We start from the raw sequence: 14,042 nt of genomic DNA, 5'->3' as shown, positions 1-14,042 counted from the left end.
ATCTTGGAAATTCATCTTCCTTATATGGTGTTTCCTTTTAACTAAGAAGTCTAAACTAACAAAAACCTTGTGTGTTATCCTGATATAGTTGAATGAATGATTATGTGTAGTACTTATATGATAGTAATATAATTGTGACATGCACAAATTGTCTTCATATAATTTTCAGATATGTGTAAGTAAACATTTGTGTGATAAATATTAAAGTGAACATTTTATTTCAATCTCTAGTTGGTTCTTTTTCTAATATTAGCAAATTCCCATTTAATTTCTTACAAGGATATTTCTTACGTGAAGTGCAGTTTTAAAAATGTGTAGTAAGTAAGATATCAAATCTGTGAGCAAGACTAGGGAATCCAGAAACCGAAAATGCCCATATAAACTTTTGTAGTTAATAAATATGGCATTTTAAATCAATGGATGAAAGATGAATTATTCAGTATGTATCCCAATTGTTCATATGGGGGAAAAAAGGCCCTTAACAGCATAAAAATAAATTCTACATGGATTAAAGACCATAATTTGAAAAATGAAACCACATGTGTATTAAAAGAAAATTTAAATCATGTTTAAGACATTAGGATTGGGAAAATCTTTATATAGAAACAAAAAGCAAGATAATATCAAAATTTAAAATGTCCTAGAACTTGGATGCCAGAAAATGAAAAAGATAAATTAGAAGAAAATATTCACAAATTGTAGAACAGCAATTTTTGTTTTAACAACTATAAAGAATGCCTACAAATCAGTTTAAAAAAAGGTCAACTACTATAAGGGAGGGAAGACCTTTCCTCTACCCTCAGGTTCTGTGGCTGGGCCAGAGGATTAAACTTAAAAAAGTTTAAGTTTCAGAAAGTTGGGAGCAAAGCATACAACTTTTATTTGATGTTAATATTTTTATGTGTATGGTGAGGCTTTTATATATAAGAAAAGAAAACCCAAAGAAGTGAATAGGATTAAGAGTTTACATACCATTTTAACAAAGAACAATAAATTGGGGAGACTGACGAGACAGGAAAAGAGGGTTTGGACAAGGCTTGGTAAACTGTGGGAAAATGACTAAGGAATAGATGAGGGAAACTAAGGAAAGACAAGGGTTCTTCTAGAAGGATTATTGATACAGATTAATCTTGGTGTCAACTCCCTGTCTCCAGTGATAAGAATGTTCTCTTCTTCCTGATACCAGGGAGGGGACCTTCTTTAGGGGAAATTGTATGCCCTGTTTTAGGTAGAAAGGGAAAGGTCAAAGAGCTCTTCTTGTATCTGTTTTTTCTCACTTGGTTTCAGATCAATCAGTATGCCAAACTGGCATATTTTAAGGTGGCACGTTCTTTTCCCCTTTACTACCTATTACAAAAATGGATAAATTATATGAACAGGTCATTCACAGAAGAGGCAACACAATGGTCAATAAACATACAGAATTATGCCGAACTTCAGCATAATCAGGGAAATGCAAATTTAAATAATAAGACAGTTTACTCTAACCAGATGGGGAGATTTTGAGAATATGGAATATTGCCAAGGGTAAGGGTAAGTGGATATTTTCATGCCGTGCTGCTAAAAGTATAAAATTTAGGGAGGGGGCATTTGGAGTGTGATGTGGCACATTCTGATTTTGGGTTAAGCATTGTAGATTGTAGAGCATACACCTTTACCTCTGCTCCTTTCTGAAACTTGATCAAAATGACAGGAAAATCATTTTTTTACTGAACAAAACTCAAGAACATCAAAAATGGAAAAGGAGAGAACCATATCAACATTTTGACCCTGAACAGCTGATAGATGAATGAAAATGAATTTGGTAAACCCAAGAAGGCAGAAAATAAGAATAAGGAAATCTGAGAAGCGATCTTATTACACTAGTCCCCCTCCTTGACCCCGCAAAGGCTTAGATAGATACTAGGTACCTCTAGGAGTTGTGGTAAAGGTCTTTTTTATTTAAATTGTTTGCAGTTTAGACCACCAAATCCCTCCCTAAATACACTACCAAGCAATTTCCTCTCCCCAACCTCAAGGAAAATTGGAGGTTATTTTAGATCTACCATGAAGTTAAGTAATATGTAGGTTTAGGGCCTAGCACTTGCTTGGGCCCCTGCCATGGACCTGAGAGGGGCCCAAGAAATGTGTTCAGATGTCATTTTGTTTGTTTGTTTTAATTTGCAAAGCTTAATTATTTTTTGTTCCATCTCTCAAAGCCCCCAAATCACGTGTTTCAGATCCCACAGAACTGGAACTTGCTCCTGACTCTAGGATTATTGTGTGGAGAAGGTAAAGCAGGATCTCTGTTGAGAGGAAAACGGACCTTGTCGAATTGGAGTCCTATATTGAAAACAGAGGGATTTAGCAAAGGCTTATGTACAGTGAAAGGTTGCATACTTAAAGTTCACGGTCCCGGAGAGTCTTCCAGCCTAGCTCCAGGGGTGTTGGCAGTTATTGGTGACAATACTGTCCTCCAGGCAAGAGACTGAAAGACATTTTTCTTAGAAATTTGACACCTAAAAGACCTAATGATACTGAATCTGGGGTCCCCAAAGAAAGGGCCCGGTGAAATTACCTTACAGTCTAGTGCACAATTGCAGGGCCTCCCTTCCCTGCCTCTCCTACACAACCTCTAAAGTGTTCTAATCTTTTTTTTAATTTAATTTTTATGTTTTAAAAGACTTTATTTATTTGAGATAAAGAGAGAGCACACACAAGTGGGGGAGAGGGGCAAGGGAGAAGTAGACTGCCCACCAAGCAGGGTGCCCAATGCAGGGCTCGATCCCAAGATCATGACCTGAGCCAACAGCAGTTAACTGACTGAGCCACCTAGGCACCCCTCAAGTGTTCTTTTCTTAAGTTTAAATATATACACCAAAGCCAGCATCTTGTGGAAAAACCAAAAGAATAAATGGAAATAAATGCAAAAAACACTTAAAGCAGTAGGAGAATTTAACAAAATAGCAGTATATGAAATGAACACTAAAAACCTATCAATTTCACCAAACAAGGCATACAGATGGCAATTAAGCAACTAAGTTGTTCTTCGATAGGTGAATGGATAATTGTGGTACATCTAGACAATGGAATGAGCTATCAAGTCATGAAAAGATATGGAGGAAACATAAATGTCTATTATTAGGGCGCCTGGATGGCTCAGTCGTTAAAGTGTCTGCCTTAGGCTCAGGTCATGATCCCAGGGTCCTCGGATCAAGCCCTGCATTGGGTTTCCTGCTCCACGGGGAGCCTGCTTCTCCCTCTTCCACTCCCCTTGCATCTGTTCCCTCTCTCACTGTGTCTCTCTCTGTCAAATAAATAAATAAAAACTTTAAAAAATAATAAATGACTATTACTAAGTTAAAGATGCCAATCTGTAAAATCTACATACTATATGATTCTGGAAAAGGCAAACATTAGAGATGGTAAAAAGATCTGTGGTGGGGACAAAGGGCTGGGTAGCTCAGTCGGTTAAGATTCTGATTCTTGATTTTGGCTCAGGTCACCATGTCAGGGTCTTGAGATCAAGCCCTGAGTCAGCCTCCATGCTCAGCAGGGACTCAGTTTGGGATTCTCTCTCTCTCTCTCTCTCCCTCTGCCCCTCCCCCTGCACTTGCTAGGGAAAAGATGAATAGGTAGAATACCTAATGATGGTTACAAGTCGCTAAGCATTTGTGGAACCCATAGAATGTACATCAAGAGTAAACCCTAAGGTAGACTGTGAACTTTGGATAATTATGATATGTCAATGTAGACATATCAATTGTAACAAATGTTCTGTTCTGATGGGGAATGTTGATGATGAAGGAGGCTATGCATGTGGGGGCAGGGGCCTATGGGAAATCCCTACCTTCTGCTCAGTTTTGTTATGAACATTAAACTGCTCTAAAAAAAAAATAAAGGCTTTAAAAAAAACTACAGTCTAGGAGCACCTAGGTGGCACAGCTGGTTAAGCATTCCCTTTGGCTCAGGTCATAATCTTAGGGTCCTGGGACTGAGCCCTGCATTGGGTTCCCTGCCTAACAGGATGCTTGCTTCTCCCTTTCTGCTCATGCTTTCTCCCTGTATCCCTCAAATACATACATAAAATCCTTAGAAAAAAAATCTATAGTTTTTATACAAACAAAAATGAGTTCAAAGATATAAATTACAATAATATTATGTATTTAGAGTAATTTTTAAATACCTAGGCATACACCTACAATACATACAGAAACATATATAAACATAAATGAGAAATATATACAAATCTATATATTTGAATATATATATGTTCAAAACATATAGAAGGAAAACTATATATATTTTTTAAATTTTTGTTTATTTATTTGTCAGAGAGAGCGAGCACAAGCAGGCAGAGTGCCAGGTAGAGGGAGAGAGAAGCAGGCTCCCCGCTGAGCAAGGAACCGGATGTGGGACTCCATCCCAGGACTCTGGGATCTTGACCTGAGCCGAAGGCATCGGCTTAACCCACGGAGCCACCCAGGCGTCCCAGAAAACTATATTTTAAAAAATACTATGTACTTGGATAGAAACAGTGGGAGATAATTCTCCATAAGTCTCTCGTGCTTCTGCACAGCTGACAGATGCCCTGACTGCCTTGGCTGCACACTATCTTTTTTAAAAAAATGTTTATTATTTTTTTTAAAGATTTTATTTATTTATTTGACAGATAGAGATCACAAGTAGGCAGAGAGGCAGGCAGACAGAGGGGGGAAGCAGGCTCCCTGCTGAGCAGAGAGCCCGATGTGGGGCTTGATCTCAGAACCCTGGTATCATGACCTGAGCCGAAGGCAGAGGCTTTAACCCACTGAGCCACCCAGGTGCCCCAAAATGTTTATTATTAAGATTAAATTTACATACCATAAAACTCACCCTGTGTAAGTGTACCGTATATTCACTGAAATGTGCAACCAACACCACAACCTAATTCCAGAACATTCTTATCACCCCCAAAAGAAACTTTGTACCTATTGGCAATTTCTCTGCACTTTCTCTCCCTGCCAGGCTCAGGTAACCACTAGTCTACATTTTGTCTTTAGGGATTTGCCTATTCCAGACATTTCAGATAAATGGAATAGCACAGCATGTGTCTTTTGACTCTGACTTCTTTCATTCAGCATAATGTTTTCAGGGCTTACTCATGTTGTAGCATGTATCAGAATTTCATTTCTTTTTGTTGCCAAATAATAATTGATCATTTAATGTACACAACATTTTGATTATTCATTTCTGATATTTGGGTTGTTTCTACTTTTTGACTATTATGAAAAATATTGCTATGAACTCAAGAAATATTTGTATGTGGTTGGGGACATGAGACACTAAATGGAACAGAGGGCAGCCAAGGCAGCAGAACTAAGCTCAGGCCCATTTGATAAGTTACTTGTGATGAGTTGCATGAGAAGAGTTGTCCAATCAGAAAAGACACTTTGTTCTCCCAAGGTGAAATTTTTATATACTTTATGGGATGTTCCTGGGATTTGCCAATGTCTCCTTTCCAATTATGAGTTTTTATGTAAATAAATAAAGATTTCCAGGACCTATACCAGACATACTGAATCCTATCACTTAATATTCTTAGTATATTTTTGATATACTATGTATAGTATTTCTCAGGATTATATGTTATAGTTAATATTTTTTTCCTTTTCAAAACTATGATCATCTATTTTTTAATGGATCAGGTGAAACAATCACTGACCTCTTTTTTTTTTTTTTAAGATTTTATTTATTTACTAGAAACAGAGAGAATGCATAATAGAGACAGCACAAGCGGGGTGGAGGGGCAAAGGGAGAGGGAGAAGCAGACTCCCCACTGAGCAGAGAGCCTGATAGGGGGCTTGATCCCAGGACCGCAGGATCATGACCTGAGCTGAAGGTAGAGGCTTAACCAACTAAGCCACCCAGGTGGCCCTCACTGACTTCTTTGAAAATAGGCTTAATCATTGTCCTTAAAGACATTTTGTCAATATTTTTGGAAATGGTTTTATTTGGTTTACATGCCATAGAAACAACCAATTTCTTTGTTAGTTACACTAATCTTATTATAAACTCTCATTAGACCTTTCAAATTTGAAAATTATTAGTAATAAATTGGTCATAGCCATTTTAAATCTCTCTTATCTATGGACAGTTTTGTTTTATTCTTTTGCTTGTCTGAAGCAATATACAATTAGCTACAGGTCTGAGTGTGTGTATTCAACAAAGAAGAATTGTTTCAGAGCCCAGTGGAAAAGGAATGTGCCAGCTACTTCGAACTACTGACACTTCAAAGAAGAGGTTCTTGGGTGTAGGCTTTTCATGATACCACTTAGACAACTTTCAGAGCATACTGAGGGCTGGAGTCAGGATTCTAGAACACGTTTGTTGAGAAGCAGATGGCTTCAAAAGACTGCCATCTCAAGATCTAGTGAAAAAGTACTGAATAAACTGATAAGGGAAATTTTTATTGTGGTTATTTGTTTAAAATATTGTTGATATTGTCTCTTTTTAAAGTACTTTTTTGGGGCAGTACATACAGATCCTTCCTTTCTTCCCTCCTTCCTTCCCTCCTTCCTTTCTTTCTTTTAAAATATTTTACTTATTTATTTGTCAGTAAGACAGTACGAGCAGGGGGAGGGTGAGTAGCAGGCAGAAGGAGAAGCAGGCTCCCTGCTAAACAAGGAGCCTGATATGGGACTTGATCCTAGGACCCTGAGATCATGACCTGAACCAAAGGCAGACACTTAACTGACTGAACCACCAAGGCATTCCTTTGATACTGTCTTAATGTTCTGTTTTCTAGATATATAAAGAAGCCTTGACTTTCCTTCTTAAGCTATCTGTAGTCCACAGCAATTTAATTAGCTTTTTGTAAACTGAAAACATTTGAAAAGGATATCAACTTCTCACTGACCAGCCCCAGCCCAAGCCCCAACATTCAGACACTCTTAATGATAAATTTATTTTGCAAGGTGCTATAGTTATTTGCATGGTTTCAGTGAGAATCTGCCCTCCTTTTTGCTAGGATGTAATTGGCAAAATCACTAATAGAAGAAAGGCTTGCTTACAAAGTCATATTTAAGAATGGTACTCATTTAATCAGATATTCCAGGCTACTTTTTGGGAATTAAAACTGACCTTATTTATGTACCCACTGCCTACTGAGTACTTTCTGGAAAGCTGGCCTTTACCTGCCTTTCAGAGTCTCTTCTGTAGACTGAAGTTTGTGCTCCCCAAAATTTATATGTTGAAACCTAATCCCTAACATGCTGGTATTTGGAGATGGAAACCTAGGGAGGTGATTAGGTCTTGAGGGCAGAATCTCTATGAATGGGACTAAGGCCCATACAAAAGAGGTCCCAGAGAGTTTCCTTACCACTTTTGCCATGCAAGGATGCAGTGAAAAGGTGATTGTCTATGAACCAGGAAGCAGGCCTTCGCCAGACATAGAATCTGTCTTGATTTTGGACTTCACAGCTTCTAGAATTGTAATATATTTCTGCTGTTTATAAACTACCTAGTCTATGATATTTTTGTAACAGTAGCCTAGAGGGACCAAGACAGTTCTAGACTTACAAGTGGGAAGGAATTTGCTTCCTGGCAGACCAGAAATATTAGGAGATTTTGGATACTTCAAGAATGAGGGATTTTCCCAAATTAATAGGTACTGTTTATCGAGATGCTGTGCAGTGAGTTTCTTGGGTTTGGTTTCCTTGCCTTGGAAGAATAAATAGTAATGCATACAATTCTTGTCTATAGACATGCAAATAAATTCTTCCTGGCAGAAGGAGAATAGGGACTCTTTCATGCCAAAAAGCAAGTTTTATGTCCCTCTACAAATTCATTTCAATATTTTTGGTCTACAGAGATCTCTGTTCTTTGATTTTTCCTTTTAACCGGTTGTGACATTTTCCTGGTTCTCTCATTAAGAATAAGCTAAATAGGGCACCTGGGTGGCTCAGGGGGTTTAGCCTCTGCCTTTGGCCCAGGTCATGATCTCAGGGTCCTGGGATAGAGCCCTGCATTGGGCTCTCTGCTCAGTGCGGAGCCTGCTCCTCCCTCTCTCTCCGCCTGCCTCTCTGCCTACTTGTGATCTCTGTCTCTCTGTCAAATAAATAAATAAAATCTAAAAAAAAAAAAAAAAAGGCCAAATATTCTCCAGTTGGAAGAGCATGCAACTCTTGATCTCATGGTCACGAGTTCGAGCCCCACATTGGGTCTAGAGATTACTTAAATAAATACACTTTAAAAAAAAAAGAATAAGTTAAGTAGAATCTTTGACACATGTTCATTTTATATCTATGTGAGTATCATGATTTTAACCATCTCTGAAAATCATCCTTTAATATGACTTATTCTCATATTGGCTTGTTTTACAACAAACTTCATATGCCTAACACTGTTTCTTTTCACTTACATTATTTGCTCCTCATAACAACATACTATAACGTAGGTACTATTAATAGCTTGCCTCCCTCCATGCCTTTGTTAGTGGATATTTATAAGAAGAGTTTATAAATAAATGAACTAGGATTAAAATCTAGGCAATTTGGTTCCAAAATCCACACTCTAAACCATTATTGTACACTCCTCATAAACAGAGAAAACTTAACTTTGATGACTAATTTTGAATCTCAGTTACAGATATTTCTCAAGATAAATCTATAAATTTGTTTCTAATTTTCATTTGGCTTCCCTTGGAGCCGGAAAATTAGGAAAAATGTGCTAGTTTTCATAACACCACTATTTCCAGGGATATTGAAAAATGTGGAAGAGTCATAATTACAAATTTGGAATTCTTGTACCATCCCTCCCTGTCAATAAACATCTTATAAATTTAATTCTGTGTGATCACAGCTCTGGGCCATGTTAAAAACAGGACAACAGGTTGAAAATGGAGTCACTTATGCTAAGCCTCATGTCACCAAACTGAGACTTTACCTAATTATGTTTTAGTTTTCCCAGAAATGTTATCTTAAACCAGTCAATCAGGAATCGCCTGATTAGTAATTTCCCTGTTAGTTAAGTAATTTCCCTGACAGACCAAGGCCATCCACTAAAGAAAAGTAATTTTGGAATAACAAATCTGTTTTTTAGCCTAATATAACTTCCTTGTTCCCACTCCTTTCTGGTTATAGAAATCTTTCATTCTGTATAGCTCCTCAAAGCTCCTTTCTATCTGCTAGATTGGATGCTGCTTTATTGCAATTGATTTTTGCTCAAATAAACTCTTAAAAATTTTAATATGCCTGCCTTTATCTTTCAACAGTCATGATTAGAATAAGTTTGGGCCCTCAAGTGAGAAAGTCAAATTCTGTGAGATAACTCCACATCACTTCACCATTTCCAGCTTCCACTACAATTTCTTGACTGATTACTCTGTAATAGTTGATAATGATAAAGATTCCATATTATCAATAAAAGATTAAGTTATATTCAAAAAATTTCTAGAAAAACAGCAAATATATAACACAATTTACAACTATTTACATCCCAAATGGTTAAAGTAGGTTTTGAAACTTGAAGGAAAGATCATCCAGTTATCTGGAAAACCGCCACCCAGAATGCTTTTATTTCCCAAGCTGTCCAGTTAGCTGAACTTCTATTGCATCAGTTAGCAGCTTTCCCTGCACTGCATGAAAGTCCACTCACCAAAATTAAATAAAGTCCTCCTGCTATTCACACTGGAGCATGCTATGCCACATAAGACTTCTTTAAAATCATGTGAATCAGGGGTTCCTGGGTGGCTCAGTCAGTTAAGCAGTTGCCTTTGGCTCAGGCCCTTATCTCAGTGTCCTGGGATCCAGCCCCAGACTGGGCTCCATGCTCAGCTGGGAGTCTGCTTCTCCTTCTGTCCCTCACCCCTGCCTGTGTTCTCTCTCAAACAAATAAAATCTTTAAGAAGAAAAATAAAAATAAAACCATGTGAGTCAGCTCAATACATGTTCATTTCTGTAGTTGTTCTGGAAGTGGCTGCCTATCTTTCTTAGGTAATCCCAGGACTCACCAAAAGTGAGTTACAAGTCTGCCATTAACTTTAAAGTTTAAGTCAGATGATCCCGGACCTATCCTCCAACTTAAAAACAAAAACAAAACAAAACAACAAACAACAAAAAATAATCCAGAGGTGTTTGGGTGGTAGGGAAAAAAGCAGTTTGATATTTTAATTTCTTTATATAGAAGAGAGGGAAATAACAATTCTGAGCCTTGACTGAACATCTGAATCATGTAGGAGTTTTTAAAAATATGAATGCCTGGGATGCACATAACCAATTAAACAGTATATCTGGGGATCTGTAATTTTAAAAGCCTGATTACCTCAGTGCTTAAAAGTTTCATTGGTTAATGTGATGCTTGAAGAATGGGTTAAGAACTGCTGCTAGCAGTATTATTATACTTCTATTTTGAATGTCAACTTAGGTAACTTTAAGTAATATATTTTTTAACAAATTTTTAAAAAAGATTTTATTTATTTATTTGTCAGAGAGCACAAGCAGGCAGAGTGGCAGGCAGAGGCATAGAGAGAAGCAGGCTCCCCACTGAGCAGGGAGCCCAAAGCTGGGCTTGATCCCAGGACCCTGGGATCATGATCTGAGCCACAGGCAGAAGCTTAACCAACTGAGCCACCTAGGCGTCCCAAGTAATCCAATTTTAACCCATATTATTTCCCCCACCCTTTCCAAGATAGTCAGGGTCTATAGGATTGGAGTAATCAACATATTTTTAAATAAAAAAAATCCAGTTGCAACAAATGACGAGTTGGTCAGTCTCTCCAGTTTTTTTTTCCTTAAAGATTGATTGATTGATTGATTGATTTTAAAGAGACAGAGAGCGAGAAAACGCACAAATGGGGGGGGGCAGGGGACTTGGGGGCCAGAGGGAGACAGAGGAGAGAAGCAGATTCCCCACTGAGCACAGAGCCTGATCTCACCACCCTGAGATCCTGACCTGAGCCTGAGCCAAAATCAAGAGTCTACTGCTTAAGTCACGGAGCCACCCAGGTGCCTCACTCCTCTTCTGTCTCTAGATAGTCCAAACCAGTTCTCCAACATCGCTTCATAACTGCTAGTGGCAGTCACTTTGGCTGGTTTAGAGGATGAAGAGCCACATATGTTTGATCGATGGAAGGGTAGCTGATGAATGCAACTAAAACAGCCAGTTGCATTCCTGGTGATACTATCTCTCAAGAGCCTCTTTTTTTCCTTTTTAAAATTCTTATCTGCCACCAGGCTCTTTGTCTTTCAACCAAAGTTTTTTTTTAACTTTATTTCTTGCTGTCATCCAAGCAACACAGACAGAATAGTCTCAGAACTTGGAATTTCACTTAAGAGCCTTTTCTGATGGGGCACCTGGGTGGTTCGGTTGTTAAGCATCTACCTTGGCTCAAGTCATGATCCCAGGGTCCATGGAACTCCCTGCTCAGCGGGGAGCCTGCTTCTCCCTCTTCCATTCCCCCTGCTTGTATTTCCATTCTCTCTCTCTGTCAGATAAAATCTTAAAAAAAAAAAAAGTGGTCCCTATCTTTGGATTAATGAAGGTTCAAGGGATCAATGAGTCTATAAACTTGAAGGGAAAAACTGTATCTATCATACCACTAATGTATAACTGAAATTATTTCTTTTGATTATTATTATAGGCAACAAACCACAATAGTGTTAGTAGTATCTGTTACTTTGTCACCAACAAAAGTCACAGATATTTTTACATTATAGTTGTTGCAGAGATCTCAAAATATCTCTAATATTTACCATTGTTTTGAGTTATAGGGACAACTATGAAGAAACATATATATTTATCACCAATATTTTATTATTTTGATAATATTTCAATATAATTGATTTCTTTTGTAATCTTATGTATTTCACTTCATGCACTTAAAACTGTTCTGAGGGGGCAGGTCATAAGCTTCATTGGAGAGCTAAAGGGGCCTTGGCATAGAAAGGATAGAAGTCTTTTCCTTCTGGTCAACCTTGACTGTTCAATTTATCTCAATTTCATGTGGCAGAGGGTGCTAGTTAGCACCAGTATCCATTCTCCCCATTTTCCTTAGCAACAGAACAGTAGGGTTTTAGGGGGGCAGTAATAATGTTCTCACCTGAAAGACTACATTTCCCATACACTCCTTGTAGGGAAGTGTAGCCTTGTGACTAAATTCTAGCTAAAAAGTTGTAAGTCAAAATGTTATGTAGGATTTCTGGAAAGTTTGCTTAAAAGGTTCAGCTTAGCTGAGTAGAAGACACTTTTGGCTTCTCCTCCTTCCACTTTTCTCCAGTCATGAAAAAGTCTATTTTTAATGAACGGGCTTTTCAGTCACCTATGCCCTTGAAAAAGAAAACTATGGTGTAACAACGGTAAAGCAGAAAAAGTGAAGGAACTTGAGTTCCTAGAACTGTAGAGAGCTATCATATCATCATTGGATGGCTTACTTTGGGAATGATTTTACATTAAAAAAATAACACTTTGGGGGGCACCTGGGTGGCTCAGGGGGTTAAGCCTCTGCCTTCGGCTCAGGTCATGATCTCAGGGTCCTGGGATCGAGCCCTGCATCAGGCTCTCTGCTCTGCAGGGAGACTGCTTCCTCCTCTCTCTCTCTCTGCCTGCCTCTCTGCTTACTTGTGATCTCTCTCTCTGCCAAATAAATAAATAAAATCTTTTAAAAAAATAACACTTTGGGTATATTTCTGTTCTTAATCGGTGAACACAATTTCTAACAGAAATATCCCACTTATGACCCTTATCCTATTAGTTCTGTCTTTAAAAATCTAATTCAAATTCACAATTTGAGTATTTCTCACTATTTCCACCATTATTACCCTGGCCCCAACTCCCATCAAATGTCACCCGAATTATTGCCATAATCAAATTCTTACTGGTCTCTCTTCTCCACCTTTGGCTCTCCACAGTGTATTCTCAACAAGGATCCCCAGTGACCTTTTAAAACTCATGAGGTGGTTCATATCACTCCTCTACCCAAAACCTTCAACAATTTTTTCCCTCTCATACCAAATGTAAGTTACATCCTAATGATGGCCTATAGTTTCATGAGATGTTACCAATCTACCCTCTTACCTCTCTTTTACCACTCTACCCCAGTTCACTCAATTCCTGTCCCTTTGCTCCCTTCTTGCTCTTAAGATATGACAAACATGTTCAAAGTAGGTGCTCAGTAATATATCAACTGAATAAATGAGGAAGCCAACAGAAGGCTATGTCAGGCCAATCTTTGTGTAGGCTAGTTATTCAATGTGGTAAGCTTAATTATTCCAAATGATTGCATTCTTATGTGTACTGTTGATATTAATAACTAATCCTGAGGACTACTGTTAGAATAATTTCCCTAAAACACTGGTTTCAATAGTACTTTCCAGCCCAATATCATTTAATACTTATACATTTTACTGATAACTAAAACTAATGTCCAGTCACAAAAACAGACACACAGAAAGACCCTCAACTCTATGGTCAACTAATCTTCGACAAAACAGGAAAGTATGTCCAATGGAAAAAAGACAGTCTCTTCAACAAATGGTATTGGGAAAATTGGACAGCTATATGCAGAAAAATTAAACTGGACCATTTCCTTATACCACATAAAAAAAAATATAGACTCAAAATGGATGAAAGACCTTAATGTGTGACAGGAATCCATCAAAATCCTTGAGAAGAACACAGGTAGCACGACTTCAGCTGCAGCAACTTCTTCCTACATCGCCAAAGGCAAGGGAAGCAAGGGCAAAAATGAACTGTTGGGACTTCATCAAGATCAAAAGCTTTTGCACAGCAAAGGAAGCAGTCAACAAAACCAAAAGACAACTGACAGAATGGGCGAAGATATTCACAAGTGATATATCAGATGAAGGGCTAGTATCCAAAATCTATAAAGGACATATCAAACTCAACACCCAAATAACAAATAATCCAATCAAGAAACGGGCAGAAGACACGAACAGACATTTTTTGCAAAGAAGCCATCCAAATGGTCAATAGACACATGAGAAAGTGCTCCACATCACTCATCATCAGGGAAATACAAATCAAAACCACAATGAGATATCACCTCACACCAGTCAGAATGGCTA

Source organism: Enhydra lutris, unplaced genomic scaffold (genome assembly GCF_002288905.1).
Source record: "Enhydra lutris kenyoni isolate GAN:26980312 unplaced genomic scaffold, ASM228890v2 scaffoldscaffold19, whole genome shotgun sequence".
Lineage (NCBI taxonomy): Eukaryota > Metazoa > Chordata > Mammalia > Carnivora > Mustelidae > Enhydra > Enhydra lutris.
Note: the sequence above shows the minus strand (reverse complement) of the source record.